Source organism: Psammomys obesus, unplaced genomic scaffold, assembly GCF_907164565.1.
Source record: "Psammomys obesus unplaced genomic scaffold, mPsaObe1.curated_primary_1811, whole genome shotgun sequence".
Classification (NCBI taxonomy): Eukaryota; Metazoa; Chordata; class Mammalia; order Rodentia; family Muridae; genus Psammomys; species Psammomys obesus.
The window spans coordinates 15,689,064-15,710,872 of NW_026592118.1; the positions used below are offsets into that span (position 1 = coordinate 15,689,064).

At 42.5% G+C, this 21,809-nt stretch overlaps 1 protein-coding gene across 1 annotated transcript in view; it reads left to right on the plus strand.

The window, feature by feature from the left end:
- The window catches only part of Fbxl13 (F-box and leucine rich repeat protein 13), a 197,424-nt gene that overhangs the window by 124,540 nt on the left and 51,075 nt on the right, over window positions 1-21,809 (plus strand). The window lies entirely within an intron of this gene.

Genomic DNA, 21,809 nt, shown 5'->3' on the forward strand with positions numbered 1-21,809 from the left:
TGCATTTAATGCGGTGACTGCTGTTCTAACGAACACCAGGACTTGTCCATCACCTGCCTCCTGTCTCCTTTGGTGTGACAGAGAGGCTGGGTCCACGCAGCTTTCTTACTAAAAAGATTCCCCTGACAATCAGTGCCAAATCACGATGAAGGGGAGATCCAGGCAAAGCTCTAGCCTTGCTTTGCCATTTAAATTATCATTTTTTAAGCCATAAAAAATGTTTTACTTCTAATCATTTTAAATTGTGTGTGTGTGTGTGTGTGTGTGTGTGTGTGTGTGTGTGTGTGTGTCTTGTGAGATTTAAGGGCTAGGTGGCATAGCTTTCTAGTGTTCTGGTATTTCTGGTATTCTCTCTACACACAACCACATTCCTTTAAATGAAAGTGTATGGTATAGAGTACGCTATACATATATATAAAATAGTATACTTTCATTCAGTATCCTATAGCGCATACAACTTTTCCTCGGTTAAACATTTGGTGGTAACGTTAGTAGCTGAGTGCTCTGTAACAGTTTCTATTTGTTTACTTAACCACTCATTAGCCTGTCAGAACTTACAACCCTAACGCCTGTGGTGAAATCGCTATGGCCTTATCTCTGCATGTGTCATAACTCTTAGAAATGTAACAGTTGGTGAAAGAATGCGGCTATTTTTAAGACCATCCACATTCTACAAAGGTCGTCAGCTCAGACTTAACTATCAACATGTGCCTATTATTGTTCTAAATATACCACCCCCCTTTTTTGTCAGCTTGGAATTAAACAAGGCACTTTGTATTTTTAACTTGACTTTTCTTTACCACTTGGAAGGTTAATTGTGTCTACCCCCAATACGCAGCTCTTACCTCAAAGGGACAAAGAGATCATTTATTCTAGAGCCAATTAATAGCGATTATGGTCCAAAAGCACAGTGTAGGGTCACCTCTGATTCAGTGTTCCGGTGTGGAAGCAATCTCCTGATATTTTATACAACATCAGTCCACTTCTCAGACGCACTGGGATCCAGAAGTCAGTGATGGCACCGTGGAGAACTCTCAGGCCTAGGCTTCAGAGGCTGTCTGATAGCATTCTTAGCCCGCTGGTGAGTGGAGAATAGGACTCTGGTAAGTTAATACATTCATCAATTTTTTATCTGCTTCTCAGGATGTTAGGTCTGACACAGAGGTTGGCAAGGGATGGCTCTTTAGGAAGGTAAGACAGCCCAAGAGGGCCTGTAATCGAGCTCTGGGCCTGCAACACTCCAACGTCTCCATGTCAGGCACAGCTTCTTCGCACTCACAATGCTGTACAGTGCCACCGTGGGCACCTAAGTATTTGTTGAATGGCACTGCCTCTGTTTTAAGCTGCGCTTATCAAAGCAGTCGCCAGATTTGTCTTACTCTGAACCTGAACGCAGGGTTTTCTCTTGGTAAAAGAAAAAAATATATATCTATTTAACAAAAAAAAAAGAAAAGGTTTCCAAAGCTGAAGAAAGAAAGCTTTTATGTAGCTCTGAACATGCTCATATTCTACCACCTGCTTAAATTTGCTTTGACCGAATTTGTGGCTATTGTTATTTGTTGAAAAATGTCCCCCTCAGGCTCATATGTTTGAATGCATAGTTCGCAGCTGGTGGCCACTGTTCTGGAAGGTTGTGGGATCTTTAGGAGACAGGACCTTGGTGGAGGAAGTGGGTCTCCAAGGACAAAGTCAGGTGGGCCTTGAGGTTCTTATATAGTCCATAGATTTGTCCCATATTTGCTTCACTGAAATGTGTCACATACTCTGGTGCCACCGAGTGGCCTTCCACCCCACCTTCCCCACCAGGATGGACTAGATGTCCTCAGAATATAAGCCCAAAGGAACCTCTTCTCTGCTAGGTTGTTTCTTGTTAGATTCGTGGTCACAGATATCAAGAAGAGGAGCTACTGACACGACAGACGACAGAGCCATCCTTAACACGCAAGAAGCTGAGCTGAATCTGCTCCCAGCCTTGCTGGTGCTGAGGCTGGGAGTGGCTAGACAGAGGAACTTCTCTAACGGTTGTTTGTCGGTGTGTGTGCCTGTGAATGTGTGTGCGTGTGCACACGGGCCTGCGTGTGTGCGCTAAGTTCAAGACAAAACACGCTTGCAGAAAAGTATACAGATCACCGCAAACAGCCGTTTATGTGCTCTTAAGCATATTGCATCATTGCCAGCCTTTGCAACTTCTGTGGGTTCTTCTATTTCCCACCCTTTATCCTCCTGGTTTCACCCTGCATCACTAGCTAGGAAAGAAGGAAGGCTAGAGGAGAGAGAGATGCTTGAATCTAATTTCTTTCTTCTTTACTTGCAGCTGGGTTTTGCCACTTTATGTGTTCTTTTTTTTCCCCCTATTCTTTATCCCCCCCCCCCAGTTTTACTGCTGTCATTAGATAGGAGAGAAAGAAGGATAGAGGTGAGAGAGGGAGAGAGAGGGAGAGATCTGAATCTAATTTTTCTTCTTGTTTCTTCTTTGAGCATAACTACTAACAAATTGCAACCCCCCCCCCCCATGAACAACCACCACCAACCCCACCTATTGAGGCTCTAGTATTTATATACCCTCTGAGGAATTCCGAGAATTCCAAATGCCACACAATCATAGACACTATTCGCAGCTGGCAAAACTATGCCTGTGTTAGAACATGAGGCAAATCAAAGTCAGCTGCTACAAAGAAACCACGTATCTCCACACCTGGGATTAAACAAAAACATATTCTTTTAATATTTCTGTGGATTGTTTTTTTTATACATTTGTTGTTTGTTTTTTGCAAGACAGCTGTGTAACAGCTCTGGCTGTCCTGGAACTCACTTTGTAGACCAAGCTAGTCTCACACAGAGATACACATGCCTCTGCCTCCTGAATGCTGGGATTAAAGGTGTGTGCCACCACTGCCTAGCTATTTCTGTGGTTTTTTTTTTTTTTTTTTAAAGAAACCAAAATTCTAGAACTCTAGCTACATTTTCCCTTCTCTGTTTTAAGCCGTTAATTGTGCTGGGTATAGTAGATTATTGCTTTTTGGGTCACTGGCCAAGGTTTTCAGGAGACCTCTCCTGCTCTTTCTACTCTTTATAAGTTTTGCTATTATCCACAGCTTTTCATTTCCTGTGGAAATATAAGCAAATATGTGTCCTCAATCAAAACTTTCACGGGTTTCTATTCTGATGTTAACACACCCTTATACTGCTAATTCGATGTTTTGTTTTGTTTTGTTTCCTATAACCCAGTGTCTCTTGGCTACTGTTGTTCCTTTTTCATTAACATTCAGAAAAGGCCATTCCTGGTGGTAAGAAATTACCTTGAATACCTCTTTTATATCTGCATTCTTGAACCCAGTGGCATCCTTTGCTTCATCGCATACACACCCCGGGAAGCCTAGGTGTCCTTTCTGGTTTGTATTTAGAAAAACCATTGCCCTTAGAGATGACTTGCTTACAATTTCATTGCAAGTGACCATATTTTCCACGATTAAAGCACTAGGCGTTTTGACATTGGAGACCTCTAGCTATAGTATTACTTATGATATTAGCACGGTACATGTTAGACCCAATATCAGTCATATCCTTATCCATTCATCCATAGGCACTACTTGTACTTTTAATGGTCTAATAACTTTTTACATTTGGTATTTGCATTTTCATATGCCAAGGTCTCTATCCACACCTGTCTTGCATCAGGGTCTGATATGGCTTTGTTCACGGCTGAGAATAATTTGTAAAAAAAAAAAAAAAAAATTAGAGAAGTTATCTCCAGAGTCTTGTGTAATCTTAGTAAACGAGGTGGACCTTTTCCTTGGCTCCTCAACTTTGTCCCAAGCTCTTAAAGCCACTAAGTGACATTGTTTTATAATAGCACCATCAAATTGAATCTGTTCTTATATATATATATATATATATCTTATATATCACCCAGCAACTGATCTTTTCCTTTATTTATTCCCCTTGCTCTACTTCACTGTTCAATGTTCATGGCTTCTTTCTTCCATCATTGTAACTGCAGACTGGCCTCTAGGACAGCTGTCACCACTCCCTTCCAGTCTTGGGGAATGATTCTATTTTGAGTGACCCAGTTATTTAGAATTTGTTTCACATAAGGCGAGTGCATCCCATATGAAATCATGACCTCTTTAAAACATCCTAACGCTATCATTTCTATAGGATGCCATCCTATCTCATCCTGACCTTGTTCCACACCACTAGCAATCATATGCTGTATGACTACTGGGGAAGATGGTGGTGGTGATCTCGTAAGGCTGCTCTTCTTTCCTTGCTGGGGCCATGGTTGGTTAAAGATTAACCCTTTCTCTGAAACAGGCCATTTCATCAGACTGTCCTCCTGACTTGACCACCATCTGGTGAAGTTCCTTCCCTCTTTCCTCCTGCAGGAACACCCACTCTCTTACTCATCACTGGGACTGAGCCTCCCTGTTGTCTTTTCCAGTGATACTCCCTTCCCAAGTGCTTCCGCCTCCACCGGCAACCTCTCCATTTGCACAAACCATTCTGCAATTCTTTCAGAAAAGAGAGAGGATAGTGACCCCCCTCTGTTTTCCCATTTTATCCATCTTTTTGTTTCTCAGGCCTCTCCATTTCCACTTGTAACTTTTTCAACTCCTCAGCTGGTCTTTCAAACATTTTTGAAACAAAATATATGAAGAAGAAAAAGAAAAACAAAACAAAGCAAAACAAACAAACACAGACAATCTCTTCTGGGAGCAAAGTGGAAGGTATCCCAGCAGCAGCAGCCACAGAAAACTTTTTGCTGGCTCCTTGAAAATAGTATACATTCCTTTGTCCTTGCTGTTTCCTCTACAGCATTTGATATCAAGTTTCCCATGTTTATCTCTAACTTTTGAGTCCAAGATTGAGGCACTCCTTGTAGATGGTCTTTGCTACTTCATGGGTTCTTTTTTCTACCATTACCATTTATCCCCCTGGCTTCACCCCCATCACTAGACAGGAAAGAAGGATAGGAGAAAAAGAAATAGGCTGTCGTTTTGTTCTGGTGATAGTGTCCTTTGCTTTAGAGAAGCTTTTCAGTTTCATGAGATCCCATTTATTGATTGTTGCTCTTAGAGCCTGTGCTGTTGGTGATCTGTTCAGGAAGTTGTCTCCTGTGCCAACAAGTTCAAGGCTCTTTTCCACTTTTTCTTCTCAGCAGTTTAGTGTGTCTGGTTTTATTTTGAGGTCTTTTATCCCCTTGGACTTTAGTTTTATGCAAGGTGATAAGTATGGATCTATTCACATTTTTCTACACACACACACACACACACACACACACTCACACACACACACAACCAGTTAGACCAGCACCATTTGTTGAAGACGCTATCTTTTTTCCATTGTATGGTTTGGCATCTTTGTCAAAAATCAGGTATCCATAAATGTGTAGATTTATTTCTGGGTCTTCTATTCGATTCCATTGATACACCAGCTGGTTTCTATGCCATTACCGTGCAGTTTTTATTACTGTTGCTCTACAGTACAGTTTGAAATCAGGGATAGAGATACCTCCAGAAAATCTTTTAGTGAAGAGGAGTGTTTTAGCGATTCTGGGTTTCTTGTTATTCCATATGAAGTTGAGAATTTTTCTTTTCAGGTCTGTAAAGAATTGTGTTGGTAATTTGATGGGAATTACATTGAATCTGTAGATTGCTTTTGGTAAGATGGCCATTTTTACTATGTTAATCCACAGATTGGGTAAGGATCTTCACCAACCTTATATTTGACAGAGGGCTAATATCCAGAAAATATAAAGAACTCAAGAAGTTAAAAAGCAACAAATCAAGTAATCCAATTAAAAAAATGGGGTACAGAGCTAAACAGAGAATTCTCAATAGAGGAATATCAAATGGCAGAGAAACACTTAAAGAAATGCTTAACATCCTTAGCTATCAAGGAAATGCAAATCAAAACGACCCTGAGATTTCACCTGACACCCATCAGAATGGCTAAGATCAAAAACTCAAGTGACAACACATGCTGGAGAGGATGTGGAGAAAGGGGAACCCTCCTCATTGCTGGTGGGAATATAAACTTGAACAACCACTTTGGAAATCAATCTGCACTTTCTCAGATGATTAGGAATAGTGCCTCAAGATCCAGCCATACCACTCCTAGGCATATATCCAAAAGATGTTCAAGTATACAACAAGGACATTTGCTCAATCATGTTCACAGCAACTTTATTTGTAATAGCCAGAATCTGGAAACAACCCAGATGTCCCTTAATTAAGGAATGGATACAGAAATTGTGGTACATTTACACAATGGAATACTACTCAGCAATTAAAAACAAGGAAATCATGAAATTTGCAGGAAAATGGTGGGACCTAGAAAAGATCATCCTGAGTGAGCTATCCCAGAAGCAGAAAGACACACATGGTATATACTCACTTGTAAGTGGACATATAATATGGGATAATCATACTAAAATCTGTACAACTAAAGGAGCTAATCAAGAAGGAAGACCTTAGGTAAGATGCTCAATCCTCATTCAGAAAGGCAAATGGGATGAACATCGAAAGAGGAAGAAAACAGGGAACAAGACAGGAGCCTACCACAGAGGGCAGCTGAAAGACTCTACCCTGCAGGGTATCAAAACAGAGGCTGAGACTCAGCCAGACTTTGGGCAGAGTGCAGGGAATCTTATGAAAGAAGGGGGAGATAGAAAAAGACTTGGAGGGAATAGGATCTCTACAAGGATAACAACAGAATAAAAAAATATGGGTCCAGGGTTTTTTTCTGAGACTGATACTCCAAACAAGGACCATTCATGGAGATTACCTAGAACCCCTGCACAGATGTAGCCCATGGCAGCTCAGTGTCCAAATGGGTTCCCTCGTAATGAGAACAGGGACTGTCTCTGACATGAACTCAGTGGCCTGCTATTTGATCACCTCCCCCTGTGGGGGATGCAGCTTTACCAGGCCACAGAAGAAAAGAGTGCACCTAGTCCTGATGAGACCTGATAGACTAGGGTCAGATGGAAGGAGAGGAGGACCTCCCCTATCAGTGGAATGGGGGAGGGACATAGGAGAAGAAGAGGGAGAAAGGGCGGAATTGGGAGGGGATGAGGGAGGGGACTACTGCTGGAATACAGAGTGAATAAACTAATTAATAAAAATATATTAATTAATAAGAAAGAAGGTGACTTTAAAAAGAGAGATTCGTGAATCTACTTTTTTTTTCTTGTTTCTTCTTTGAACAGGACTACTAACAACCCCTCCCCCACACAGCCCCAGTGACCAACAACCACCCACCCTACCTTTCAGGGCCCTAGCATTTATACTCCCAAAATTTCAAATGTCACGCAATTACAGAGGCCATCTGCAGCTGGCAGAACTATGCCTCTGCTAGAGCACGAGGCAAATCATAGGAAGCTGCTGCAAAACAGCCACATATTTCCACACCTGTCATTAAAGGAACCAAAACCCCTGAATTCTCACTACATTGCAGTTCATTTCCATTGAGTAAACAAATAGGCTTCAAAGGCTGGCTCATCGGTTAAGCATATGATTAGCTTTAGTTGATACTGAATTGATTGGGTCAATCCTAGTGACATTTTCCCCCTAGAAAAGCCTGAGATGTGGTTTCTTCAGTGAAGGTGAGGCTAGGGGCCCCTCCTAGTACTCTCTATGCCTACCCATGTCATTCATGATAGCAACACTATCATTAAAGTGTCTTACGAGAGGCTGGGAGGGGAGTAGGTTTCTTTGTTAAGTTGTCTTTTGTTATTGAATTGGACGGTAAATATTTCAGTCATTTACTTCCATTCATGGCAATAAAGTGCAATTTTCGTGATGACTCTCATTGAAAGGAACCAAGAAAAGAACTTTTAAGTTGTTGTTTCCTCTGTAGCTTTGTGCAGTGTAGAAAAAAAAAAAACCAAGGGAAGAAACATAACCAGGATTTCTATTTTTATTTCAGATGAGATTTATTTTCCTTTATTTTGCTTATTTTGGAACTCAGATACTCAGTTGATTTAATCCCATTCCTCAGTTCCTGGCAACTTTCCTCATCTGGCTGTGCATGGCCCTCTCATTTGATTTATGCCCTTTCTTCCACCGCCATTCTCCCTCCAAGCAACCTGCCAACATTATGTGGTTCCTTAATTCTCCGAGTATTCGTGTATTCTTATGGTGTGGTTCCATGCATGTTCATCTTAATGCTCATAAACGATGTTATACTGTTGACCTTGCTCTGACAACATTTCCCACCTCTGACATCACAGTCACTGAGGGTCTAAGAGTCCAGCTCTGGCTCCGCATTCCTTCTCGGGACTCTCCTGTGGGCTTTCTGACTTCAATATACACATCCTACACACATACATATGACACGTATATAGGAGTATGTTTTTGTATCTTAAAGTTATATGTATATTTTGTATATGAAATGTTTCAGAGCCAGTTTCCTCCCAAATTTTGTATTAATAATCTATCTATCTATCTATCTATCTATCTATCTATCTATCTATCTATCTATCTAGTTAGTTTTGATTTTGAGACAGAGTCTTATTCTGTAGCTCAGGCTATCCTTGAACCCATGGTAATCCTTCTGCCTCTGCTTCAAAAGTTGTCAGGATTATAGGCAATAGCTAACACTCCTGGCTTGGATTCTTGTATCTTGAGGAAAATATTTCTGCTCTAAAAGTAATACCTCACTCTTCCTTAGCCTCTTTTAACTTAGTCAGTGACAGCCCTTTATAGTTACTTAGGCTGAGAATGTTGGTGTCTTTTATTACAGTTTGAATTAGGTGACCAGCAAATTTCATATATCAAAGACTCAACCACACATACCCCAGAAAATGCCTTATCTTGGAGTAGTTTCATTACGAATATAACTAGGATGAAGTTGTTACGGTGGGCCCTGACTGAGTAAGACAGGTCTCCTCACAAGAAATGAAAAGGTTGGTACAGACAGGAAACACACTAGGAAGATGAAGAGTGCTACCAGTAGGCCAAAGAGAAAGAGCCTGGAATGGACTCTCTTCTTGTGGCCTCAGAAGGAATGAACCCCGCTGATACTTCAGCCTCTAGAACTGTGAAAGGATGTGTTCTGTTGTTTAACCCATGCTGTACTATTTAGTTACAGTAGACCCAAGATGACATCATTGGCCCTGCTCCCTGTGACAGCTGTGAAGGCCAGTTGACTAACCCCATACATTGAACCCAGCCTCTAACTGCCTCCACCACATTTGCAAGGGCCTGTCCCATTTCTTCCCTGTGTCTATTTTCATTCCTGCCTTCTATGTGGTGGTTCTCAACACAGTGTCTAGAGTCACCTTTTTAAACCCAAGCCAGTGCCCTTTCTTTACTTGAGGCCTCTTCCCAACTCAGTAAAACAAAGTCCTGGGAGGATCTGAAGGCCCCTTGTAATCACTTTGTCCCACAGGCGCCTCTCTGACATCATCTCTCTGCCTCTCTATCTCACCAATTCTGCCCTAACCACACTGCACTGGATTCCTTGTCATTCCTTAAAAATGAGCTCTGGCCCTCTGGGGTTTTGCGCTGGCTGCTCTTCCCGCCTAGACTGCTGTTTCTGCAGATATCCGTAACGCTAATGTCCTCTAAGTCTTTCTCAGATATTCCCATAAATGACTAATAAGTGAATAAAATAGATTTTAAAAGCACCAGTAACACACTTCAAGGGGATCCCTTTTAGTCCCCAGTTCATTTTGGAGCTCTCACAGATATGTTCTCAGTTCTGTCAGAATTTCAAAATGGAAAGTATGTATAGATTAGAAGTCCAAATTTGTCCTTTGGGGCACGGAAAAGCACCAGTGGGCGGTTGATGATTCCTGGCTCTTCGTCCCCTTTATCCTTTATCTGAACAGTATTTCTGCAAGGATTTCCCCTGTCAGCAGTATTCTGAGGTGGCCACTTGCCCTACAGATTTGTATATCTCCAGTTGTGCCCCACAGGGGTTATGGTACTGTGTAGGAAGCCAGACACAGAACAACCAGAGGCATACTGGGTAGGAGGCCTGAGGCTGCCGACTCAGCTGAAACCCATCTGCTCTGAAATAGTGGAGAGGGGTTGGATGAGGAGTGGGGAGTCTGGACTGAGCTTCATGGTTACATATAGAGATTTGGAGCAGTAAATGGTCCATAAAAGAGATGTGCCCTGTGCCTCCCCATTCCTTATTTCTAGCCTTGGTTGCTGCACTAGCCTCCTCTTTCATCCACTGCCTAAACACCTTCACACTTCCCAGTCTCCACCCGCAGTGGAGACTGAATTCAAGACTCTGTCCAACCAGAGTCTTCTCTAGAAAGCCTGGCTGACCTTCCTTTGTTCCATTCACACCACACACGTTCTACGGCCTCTCCATGCGTATTTCTGCCATTGCCTCTTCGCTCTGCATTTTCATTGTGTTCAACAGCCTCATGCATTCTCTATTCATTCAATGCTGTGCTTATTCTTCTGCTACCCCCGCCTCTGAGAGCTCCCTGATGGTTGGGGTTTTACCATATTTGGCTGCATACCCCCATTCTAAGTATATGATACAACTCATGACACTAAATTTTTAACCAGTATCTGATGAATCAGTGATCAGAACTACAGAGAACTTCCAGGTGTGGCTAGCCAGGTACTTCAGGTGAAGCTTAGGAGGCCTGGAAGCTGGCTGCGAATTCGGTTTGCTAAAAAAGGTCATTATTTGAAAAATCAGGGCTAAGTCTGACATGTCAACAAGTTCATAGTCAGAGGAGAGCTTAGGAAATGATTGACTACTGTAATGAAAACATCTTTAAGACCATATTTCAATTACATCACACAAGTCAACAGAAATAAAGAGAGGTGATATCCCAGAAGTGCTCCAAAGAGGCCAAGTAATGGTTTGTCAGTCGTTCTCTTACTGCGAAGTCTTTGTTGGGCCAGTGAAAGCTAAAGAAACACACCACGACCTGGAAGACTCCGTGGTCAGTTCTGTTCTCAGCAACTGCAGCCTCTCACAAAGGTAGAAATCATGGAAGGGTTTCCCTGAGGTTTGTGGCAGATGGGAGAGTATGCCTCGTAGGCATGTTCAGGGGTAGATAGACTAACCACGTGCAATAGGTGAAGCATAAACAAAGCAAGACCGGGGATGAATTTCCTTTTGTCTTGTCTCTGTCTCCTTTGCGTCCCCTCTCTTTTGCTCTTTTCCTCTCTCCTTCCTCTCCCTACTCTGTCTCCCTCTTCTCCTTTCTGTGCACCAGAAAGCAGTGAGATGGTGAAATAGCTCTTGAGTCTGGAGACTTGGAAACCTGGTCATTTTTACTACACCACCAACCATGTAGCCCTGGGCGTTTGCTCACGTTGTGTTTCTTTCTGCCTTAGTTCCCTCATCTCTAGTTTAGGTAGGTTGAGTTATATCACCTCTGGGTGCTTAATCAAGGTAACCAGAGAAAGAACAAGCCTGGGGGAAAGTAATAATGGATCTTGTTTTTTAGAAAGACTGAATTTGACATACTCATGATATATCTGGATATAAATGACAAGACTTACTTGAAAAAGCAAGGCTGACCTTGGAATAGAGCTGGAAATAGGGGAATAGATTTGAATTTAGCAGTAAGAATTAATTGGGGTATGAGTTTTGTGTCCAACTAACTGAGCAAATGAGCAGATTGTATCTCACAATATTCTGGTTAAGAGTTCAGTTCAGGCTCGTAATGCATTTGATGGAGTCTATCATTCTATATTCTACAGAATAACAAAAGATGGTATATTAGATACTTTTCTGTTGCTGTGATCAAACAACATGACCAAGGTGACTTATAAAAGAAAGTATTTAATTGGACTTACGGTTTCAGAGTGTTAGAATCCATGTTGACAGAGCAAACTTATGGTAGCAAGAACAGCTGAGAGCTTACATCTTGATCTGGAAGGAGGGAGGAAAGGAGGGAGAGAGGGACAGACACAGAGAGAAACAGAAAAGTGGTGGGAGGGGAGACTGGGAATGCCACGGATCTTTTCAAACCTCAAAGCACACCCCTAATGACACACCTCCTCCAACAAGGCCACACCCCCTAATCCTTCCCAAATAAGTCATCAGTTGGGGATGAAGTATCCAAAATATAAGCATATGAAGGACATTCTCACTCAGATCACTACATTCTACCCTCCAGCCCTCACAGGCTTGTGGCCATATAATAATGCAAAATGCATTTAGTCTAACTTCAAAAGTCCTTATCCTCTACAACAGTCTCAACAGTGTTTAAAAATCCCACAGTCTGAGTGTCTTCTGAAACTCAGGGCAATCTCTTTAACTGTAAACCCCTCTAAATTAAAAAAGCAAAATACATACTTCCAACATATGATGGCACAGAACATATGTTATCATTCTAAGACGGAAGAAAGGGGTATAGTGAGGAAATACTGGACCATAGCAAGACCAAAACCCAGCAGGGCATAACCCATGCCTGATATGAAGGGGCTTGGATGCCTCTACCCTCCCAGCTTTGCTGCGTGCAATATACTTCTTTCTATAAGGCTGGTTCTATAGCTCTTGTTGGTAGGTATCCGGCAGCTTTGGCGCCTCTAACATTGTGGGATCTCCAATGCAATCGAGACTTTATTTTCTCAGCTTCATGCAGTGCTCAGGGATTCTGTGCAGGGACGTCTCTGCCATATACCTGGCATTAGAAGCTTTTCTTAACCAAGTCCACGACTGCTTTACTTGTATATCTTTCATGATTCTAAAGCCAGAGACACATGGACAGCACTGCCTGCTCAAGGGGGAGTCTGGCACCTTCGAATCTTATTTGCAACAGCTTTCATCTGTTGCTGCTTTTTAGGAGCAGACAATTCCTAAGGCGTTTTCATGAGTTGGAAGCAACCGGGGGTGGGGTCTTGTTCTGAGGGCAACCCTCCCTTCGTTCCAGTTTGAATCAGGCTTCACCTTGATCTCCTCATCTCTTTCAGCACAAGCCTTGGCTCCAACATTATGCTTCCTGGTGCTATGTTTCTCTTCAAATTGTATATTTTGTATTTTTTTTTTTGTTCTATTTACTCCTGTTCATTGTAGACCTGCATAAGAGCGATTATTTATAATGACACTGCAGAGTTAATATTAAGCTTGAAATTTCTTTCACCGAAGAAATTAGCCCATTTTGTTTCAGGCAAAATTCTTAGGACGAGGGCAGAAAACAGCCACAGTATTTGGCAAAGTATCGTATGTAAGCTCTCTAGCCCTAAGGTTAGTATTGTTTCCTCTGAAACCTTTTGAGCTGGGCCTCCATAGTCCACATTGTCCTCAGCACAACTGTCTTCCAGGAGCCTGCCAGGATGGCCCATTAAGCTCTTTGTACAGCATTCAAGTGTTTTTCTATTACAGAGTCCTCCACATTCCTAAAAAAGGCCCACATGGTCAGGTCTGTCACAGCAATATCCCATTCCTTGGTACCAAGTTTTATATTAGTTACTTTTGTATTGCTGTGATAAAACACCATGACCAACGCAATTTATAAAAGAAAATGTTTCACTGGGGTTATGATTTCAGAGGGTTAGAATCCATGATGGCAGAGCAAAGGCATGGTTACAGCAACAGCTGAGGCCTCACATCTTAGTCCATGAGCAGGAGGCAAAGAGAGGAACACTGGGAATGGCACAAATGTTTGGAAATCTCAAAGCTCATTCCCAGTGACACACATATTGTTGGACAAAGCCACACCTCCCAGTCCTTCCCAAATAGTTCTACCAACTGAGGACCAAGTACTCACACAAATGAGCCTATGGGACCATTCTCATTCAAATCATCGCAGATGGGGAACACTGTGCTTGCTCATGCTTGCTGAATTCTGGGGTGTAAATAATCTCACAGTGGCCTATTTTCCATTGCCAATGGGAGAGTGGCGGGAAAGAAGCTGGGAAGGAAGATGCAGCAGCCCATCATCACATGAAATGGTTGTTGTGAAAGACAACAGGCATAAATATCGTTATAACCCGTTGTTATAAGGGTTGTTATAAGCTGTTATAAGGGTTATAAGGATATTATGCACAGGTTATCCTTATGCACGGGTAACAGCAATGTGAAGCAAAAATAATAAGGGTGTGATGAGTTTGGCTACATAACACCTTTGCATTTAATACACTTTATTTTTTTTAAGTTTATTTACTTTACATCCCAAGGGCAGACCCATATCAACCCTCCCCAACACATCAAGTCACATAAGGAATGAACCAGGCAAGGCAGCCCTGACAGGGGGAAGTGATCTAAAAGCAGGCAATAGAGTCCATGTTTGAAACAGTCTTCCCTTTACGCTCACCAGGCAACCCACATGAAGACCAAGCCGCCCATTGGCCACATCTGTGCAGGGGGCTAGGTCCAGACCATGCCTGCTCTTTAGTTGATGTCTCAGTCTCTGTAAGGCCCTGTGGGTCTCGGTTAGTTGTCTCTGTTGGTCTTCTTGTGAGGTTTCCTTGTGTTTAATATGCTTTAAATACCTGAGTTTAACAGTCAGCTTGTACAATTCCTGAAAATGTAAGCCTTAGCAACCATCTTTTAAAAAACAATCAATTTACCTTGTTTTTGTTAAGTGGTGTACTCCACCTTCACACAGCACCGAGACTAATGCTGAGACCACACAGACATGTCTAGACAGAAGACAACCTTAGTCCACGTGTACTGAAGACCAGGTTCTTAAACACTGATCTATCACGTACAAAACTCAAAGTGATGATTGGATTATAATTTTTTTTAAAGTTGCATTTTGGATTTGGAAAAAACAAAACAAAACAAAACAACCAAAGCACATAGTCTGCAGTCATTTGGTGGGAGTGGCTTCTAGAAGAACCATAAGGTTAAAAAAAACCATAATGCCATTGCTTGCCATGGCTCAGTTCTCAGAAGAAATAATTTAATTTAGTCCTTCCAGAACTGTAGCTCCATTGCATCGAAGAAAATACAGGATTCTAAAAACATTTTTATTTATCTTCTAAATCTGACATGTAACATTTGAATGGTGGTCATATAATTGTTGGTTTCATGTAACCATCCTGGCCGTAATGAAAAAGGAAAGATAAGAAATACAGACTTTTTAACGTCTACTGTTTCATAAAAGGTTCTTTCAGGCAAAATGTATAAAGGTCTTTAAGTTAGACCTTTAGATTAGATTAGGTAGTAAAAATGAAACATCTGGCAACAATTCTTCAATCAGATGATAAATAACAAATCATGCTTTCTATTCCTGAAAAAAAAAAAAAAAGCTTGAAGTGATTTCCCACATTTTGGAAACCCCACTTAAGTGATGTTTCTCCTCATTCCTTATCATGGGAAGTGACTCACACACAGAGTTTCACAAGCTATTCAGAAATTCTTTTTTTAATCTTCAGACAAAAATAAAGCACAAAGCTTAAGCTCTAGCTAGAAGCCACTCTCTAGCTTGGTAAGTGTTGATGAGGCAAGAAGCTCAGAGCGTCCCTGTAAGAAGGAAGTACCGTGTTCTGAGTCTCGAAACCACCAAGGGGAAGGTCTTCCACCATAACCCAGGGGGAGCTGCACTTAACTTGACCGCTGGATGAGGAATAGAACAAGAAACTGTGTGCTCAACAACAATGACACAAGTTCAAGATGGGCCAGCCTGCTTCTGGCTGACCAAGACTGTGAGTCATCACATAGCAAATGCAGAACTGGCCAGCATGCTTGCCTTCCTGGAATCTTCAGGCCTCCCTTTATTCTAGCTCTTCACTCACATTGGAAAAATAAAGCTATTTAAAAAAAACGGTTATCCAAAAGTTTTGATAAATATGGCCATCTTCTAATTGGCTTTAAAAACGCTTTTGTTGGGTCATACTCTGTATCAGGCTTGTGTTGTATGTACAGGACACACTGATGGCTGAGACCTTGTCTGTGTCTCTCAGAAAGGGTTGTAAATGTGTACGAGCAAGTGCCATAAGAGGTAGAATGAGAGCTGAGGCTCTTTAGCTGAGGAGAATGTTCCATGATGTTGGGGGGAGGATCTCTGCTTCCTTCTCCAATAATTTATTCCAGCAATGTTCCTTTGAGGTCACTTAGAGGCTGTGAAGGATATATGGGTCTGACCAAAGCCATTACATTACTTATTAGTCATTGGCCACAGTGCTGCTAGGGTGAGGGAAGCCGCTGGAAGTGGTACAGGAGCAGGGCTTGATAGGTCTGGCCCCGCACATTGATCTCTTTTGTGTTGCTCAACAGGCTAATCCAGAGACGCAGCTATAGAAAAGGAATGGAAAGTGAAACCCTGGTTAAGGATTATCATCAGTGTGTTAGCCCTGCCTCTACCCAAGCATGCCCCGTCTCCTCCATCTTGGAGTGGGAAGAAGCTGTCATTTGCTCCGTGGTCCTCCGCCCTTCAGCCTTCATTCATTTGGCTCACAGGCCCCTCTTTCTCCACACACAGCCCTGTCCTGCCGTGTACATGCGCTGCTCCGTTAGCAGCTGGGAAGACTCTCCTCCTTGTCAGCAGACATAACTGTCTGCTGGGACTCTAGCTTGGAGCACACTGCTGAGGCCAGTTTCCCCAACTTCTTAACCAGCAAAGGGTTGGAGGCAAAGGGGGGACACTGATACCTCCCAGCTAAGCAGAGATCAGATCCCCAAAGCCTACACAGAAAACACAGCTATCAGCCGTGAGGAAACCTCAGGTTTGAACATGGTAGAATAGTTTCTATTTTCTCCTTATTTTAGAGAGAAAATTCCATTTTCAGATTTATACTTCATTATTTCAGCGAAGAGAAAGCAACTAATAATTGCTTGGCCTGAAAGCTTCTGGCAGAAATATTTGAGCCATAAAACATTAGCCAAACATCTTTTTGGATATTGTAATATAAACTTTGTGGAGAACTAAGTGCCTGGTGCCAGGACAAAGCTGAGGCCTTCTCCTCAGAGGTTCCTCCCCCATCCCCTTCTCTAGAGGCTAATCCTTGGGTCGAAAGCTCCAGGCTTTTGGCTATATTGCAGGGAATCACACATATGGGCTGCTGACTGCCCTATCACCTTCCGTCCCTTTTCAGGAAATCCTGTCGTGAATGTGTTTTCAAAACAAGAAGGGGAAAGGTTGTTTATTTGCTCTGTGGAAGCCATTACTTGAGAGAACAGTGCCAGGATCTGAGATAAAGGGAGTGAAGTCAGAACTGTTAAAAACAACAGTTGTCGCCTGTGGGGTTATACGAAGGAGGTGGCCTCCAGACCAGGCACTTAAGGCTCTTCTACCTCTAGCTCTTGAGTCCTCTGCTTTCTGTGGGAATAACTTTGTGTCCAGAAGTGTAGGAATAGAGTGTCTGATGGGCCATAGCCAGGCACTGTGTATACCAACACTTCTATAGCCACGACTGTGTGAGGGACACTTAGAGCCAGGCTTTGCTCACCCCAAGCCCAGAGTTATCCAATTATTCTTGTCCCCCTCTGTCCTCTGTGTTTACATGTTCATTCATTTCTCTGGTTGTTGTTGTTTTTTTTTTTTTTTTTTTCTGGAAGAACTCAGTCATAAAAAATTCTCTCATGAATCCATGGCAACAATACAAAAGGCCATTTTTTTTTTCCTCTTTATGGCTCTTTCTCCCTATTTATCTACTAAGCTTGTTCTTGCCACGGGAGCCTGGGCCAGCTCTCCCACCTCCACTGCTTCCTGCCATGTGTAAGGCAATAGACAGACAGATCCCCGCGCAGCAGCATCCACGCTGCTTTGCTTTACGCATGGGCTACCTTCCATAACATGGCTGAGCCTCAGGTGGGAAACTCTGCCTCAGGAGGAAGACAAAGCTTTGTCCCAGCAAACGGAATTCTTCCTGAAGGCTACAACATGGAAACCTTTCTTGATTTTGATTTAATATCACAATAGCCACTCTTCCTGGAATTTCAGCTTCTTGGCTTTAGTTTATAGATTTCAGACTAGCCAGCCCTTTGACTCATGTGATCTGACTTATTTTCCTTTTTGAACAAAACAAAACAAAACAGTACATCACTTTATACATACAGCCCCGGGCTGTATGTGGACTCTATGTGTGGACTGTGGACCATGCTGGCCTTGAACTCACAGAGAGCCACCTGCCTCTGTCTCTTGAGTGCTTGGGTTAAAGGTGTGTGCCATCAGGCCAGGCATGATCTGATTTCTTAAAAGCAATCTCTTTTTAGAGATAGATTTGGATAGATAGATGTTCTTCATAGTTTTTTCTGAAGCACACCAATATATCTTCATCCTGGGTGTGTCTCTAACAATAATGCACTTGGGAATGGCCTGCAGATTTTGGAGTGTGTTCAGCCTCAGGTTCTAAGTGGATCTATATTTCTGACATGCTCCCAGGTAGCGCTCTCATCCTACTTCCCTGTTGTCTCAGTTTGCCTTTTGTTGCTGTGAAGAGACATCATGACCACAACTCTTATAAAGGAAAACATTTCACTGTTGCTGGCTTACAGTTTCAGAGCTTTAGTCCATCATTATCATGGCAAAAGCATGGCATCATGCAGGTGGACCTGGTGCTGGAGAAGGAGCTGAGAGTTGTACATCTTGATCAGCAGACAGCAAGGAGGAGACTGTGGCACTGGGCATAGCTTGAGCATATATAATCTCAAAGTCTGCCCCCACAGTGGCACACTTCCTCAAACAAGGCCACGCCCACTCCAAGAAGGCCATACCTCCTAACAGTGCAACTCCCTATGAGCCAAGCACTCAAGCCCATGAGTCTATGGGGGCCATATCTATTCAAACCACCACACCTGTGGGTAATATTTTCAAAAGGAAAGCTTTATGCAGCCAACATTTTGAGCTCTTTCATAATCTCAGTTCTTTTCCTAAGGTATTATTTTTATTAATTTTTTTATATTTCTTCCACGAGGTACCCTCTCAGTTAATCCATTTTAATTGCTAATAACTCAGTTTGGTGCGAGTACTTCACTGTAATTTAGCCTGCGATAAACACAGCCACATGCTTCGGTCAGCAGGAGACTGCACAGGAGTCAGTGATCCTACAAGGTTGTATTGCCTAGTAAGGTTGTAGCTATCTCAGTTTGTGTAAAAACATTCTCTGACGTTCACACAATGGCAGGGTAACTTAAAGACATTTCTCGGGATGTATCTGTTATATATAACTGTATCCTTGTATGTACAGAAATCTCTATTTCATGCAACTCTATCTCCTTAGGATAGTTTTGTTCAAGAAGAATTCTTGACCCAAGGTACCTCCATTATTCAGAGCTTAGAATATTCTGTTTCTCAGCTGAGGATGTAGCTCGGTTGGTAGAGCACTTAACCTGGTATGCACAAAGCTCTTGGCTTGGTCTCCAGCAGTGCATAAACCAGCATGGTAGGGGTGTTAAAGACCAGAAGTTCAAAAGCATCAGCTGCCAAGTAAGTCCAAGACCACAATATACTGATACCTAAAGTCATGGCTTCTGCAGCGACTCAATTCTGTGCATTCATCCCTTGGACTCCACAGGTTTCCACAGGTTTTTGATGTCATTAAAATTTGCTGCTTAGGGGGCATCTATCAAAGAGGATTCACCGAATTTATTTATATATATTTTCACGTCTGCTCATATAATAGTACTGTTTGATTACCTAGTCACCTAATACCATGAGTGGCCTGCCAGAAATTGAGTAGAATTAGTTCAATAGCTAACCATAACTTAGTTTAGGATATCACATGCTGTTGTAGGCGTATAAGAGGAGCCTGGGTTAGTCTAAGGGTCAGGGGCTCCTCCTGAAGAAGTGACATCTGAGATGAGCTCTGGTTGCTTTGAGGATGTGGCTTTCAGTTCTGTAGCTGTTGGCTAGTCCTCTACCAGCAGGCGAGGCTCCAGTGACAGAACCCTAAAGTCCCCTGTATAAAGTCTCTGATGTCTCCGAGGAAGTCTATTGTAGGTGTGACTTCCATTTTCTGCAGCATGCTGCTCTGGAAATGACAGCTCAGCCCATCTGCTCTTTGGTGGCTGCAGTTTCCCAATGATAAAGCTGAATACCAGGTGCTCCCCACCCTAAAGAACTTATTGTTTTAAGGTGATTTATCATAGAGTCATTCTCTTGGATACCCTCCGCCACTGTTGCTTGCACTAATATATTTTTTTGACAGTTGAGAAGAAAACCACACCACAAATCTACAGGACACAAGAGTGTGGTATTAGCATAAAAATAGATGTAGGCCAATAAAACTGAGGATCCTGAAGTCCGTATATTTATGGCCAATTGATGGTTTTAAAGATGTATTTTGTTTTAAGTGTGTGTGTGTGTGTGTGTGCGTGTGTGTGTGTGTGTGTGTGTGTGTGGCTGTTTTGTTTTACATTTGTGTTATGTGTGTGTGAGGGGGTGTTCGTGCGTCTGTGTGAATATATGTCTTGTATGTATGGGTACCCACAGAGATGAGGCTAAGCCAGCAGATCCTCTGGAGCTGGAGCTACAGGTGGTTGTGAGCAGCCCAACATGGGTGCTGGGAACTGAATTCATGTCCTCCAGAAGAGAACAAGTGCTCTTAACTGCTGAACCATTCTCCTGACCCTGGCCAAATGAGTTTTGATAGGGGTGCCAGGACCATTTGATGGAAAAAAAGAACCCTCCTTTTGACTACTGGTGCTGTGTGTTTACACACCAGAAATGTTGAACCCCTACTTCATACCAATCCCCAAATGACCTAAATATAGGCACTAAGACAATAAAACATGGCAGGCTGCTCAGGGCAATCTTTTTTATTTTGGATTTGGTACTGAATTCTGAGATAGGACACCAAAACCCAAATAATAAAAAGATGTTTGTTTTGTTTCTGTTTTTGTTTTTTTAATGTAGAGACAACTGTCAGACTGGGAAAAATAACTACAGTTATGTATTAAGAGTGTAGGATCTAGGATTTATTTGTTTGTTTCATAATCCAACAAGAACAAGAGACAGCCCAATTTAAAGGTGGGCAAGATGTAAACATTTGCGTCCCCACAGAAGACAGAGAAGTGGCTTCTTAGCACGGGAAATGGTACTCCGTGCTGCAGGTCCCTGAGGATGTGCAGTTAAAACCACCCAGGCGGAGCAGCCCTTCAGGCCTACTTGGGCTTCACCTAAAATGTATTTGTACTTGTTTGTTTGTTGATGAGTGAGCGCTTTGCCTCCATGTATGTCTGTGCAGCACACGTGGGCCTGGCGTCTTTGGAGGTCAGAACAGGGCATTGGCTCCCCCAGAACTAGGGTTACAGACAGTTGTGAACCACCATGTGGGTGCTGAGAATTAAACCCAGGCCCCCTACCAGGGCAGCCCGTGATTTCAGACACTCACCCATCTCTTTACCCCGTACTTGGAAACTTGAAAAGACAGTGAAAGAGCATGTTGGCAGAGATGGGGAGAAACTGGAGCCTTCTTAGTAGAACTGTAGAAAATAGACACTGATGAGAATGTAAAAACAACAACCAAACAAATTTGTGTTTTCTTTAAAAGTTAAACTCATAATTAAAGTATCACCTAGCAATTCCAATGTCTTGTACATACTCCAAAGAATTGCAAAACCTATGCTCAGGCAAACAGACGCAGCAGCACCATTCAAACTGTGGGAAGGGGAGAAACAAGACAAATAAATAAATGAAAAGCAGCGTAGCTGCAAGCAAGGCATACGTAAAGGAGCTAAGCCATGGAAAAGTACCTGCACCCCCGACAAGGCGGGGGTAATGGCCATTCTTAGCAGCCGTCAACTTGTCTGGAATGAACTGAAACCTAAGGCTGGGTACATCTGTCAGGGCTTTTTCTTAATTAAATCATTTAAAGTGGGAAGACTCATCCTAGAGCTGGATCTTTTGAGGTGAAGAGATTTACCTTCAATCCAGATCTTCTGAGGCATATATATGAGATTAGATATTCGTATATATATATATATATATATATATA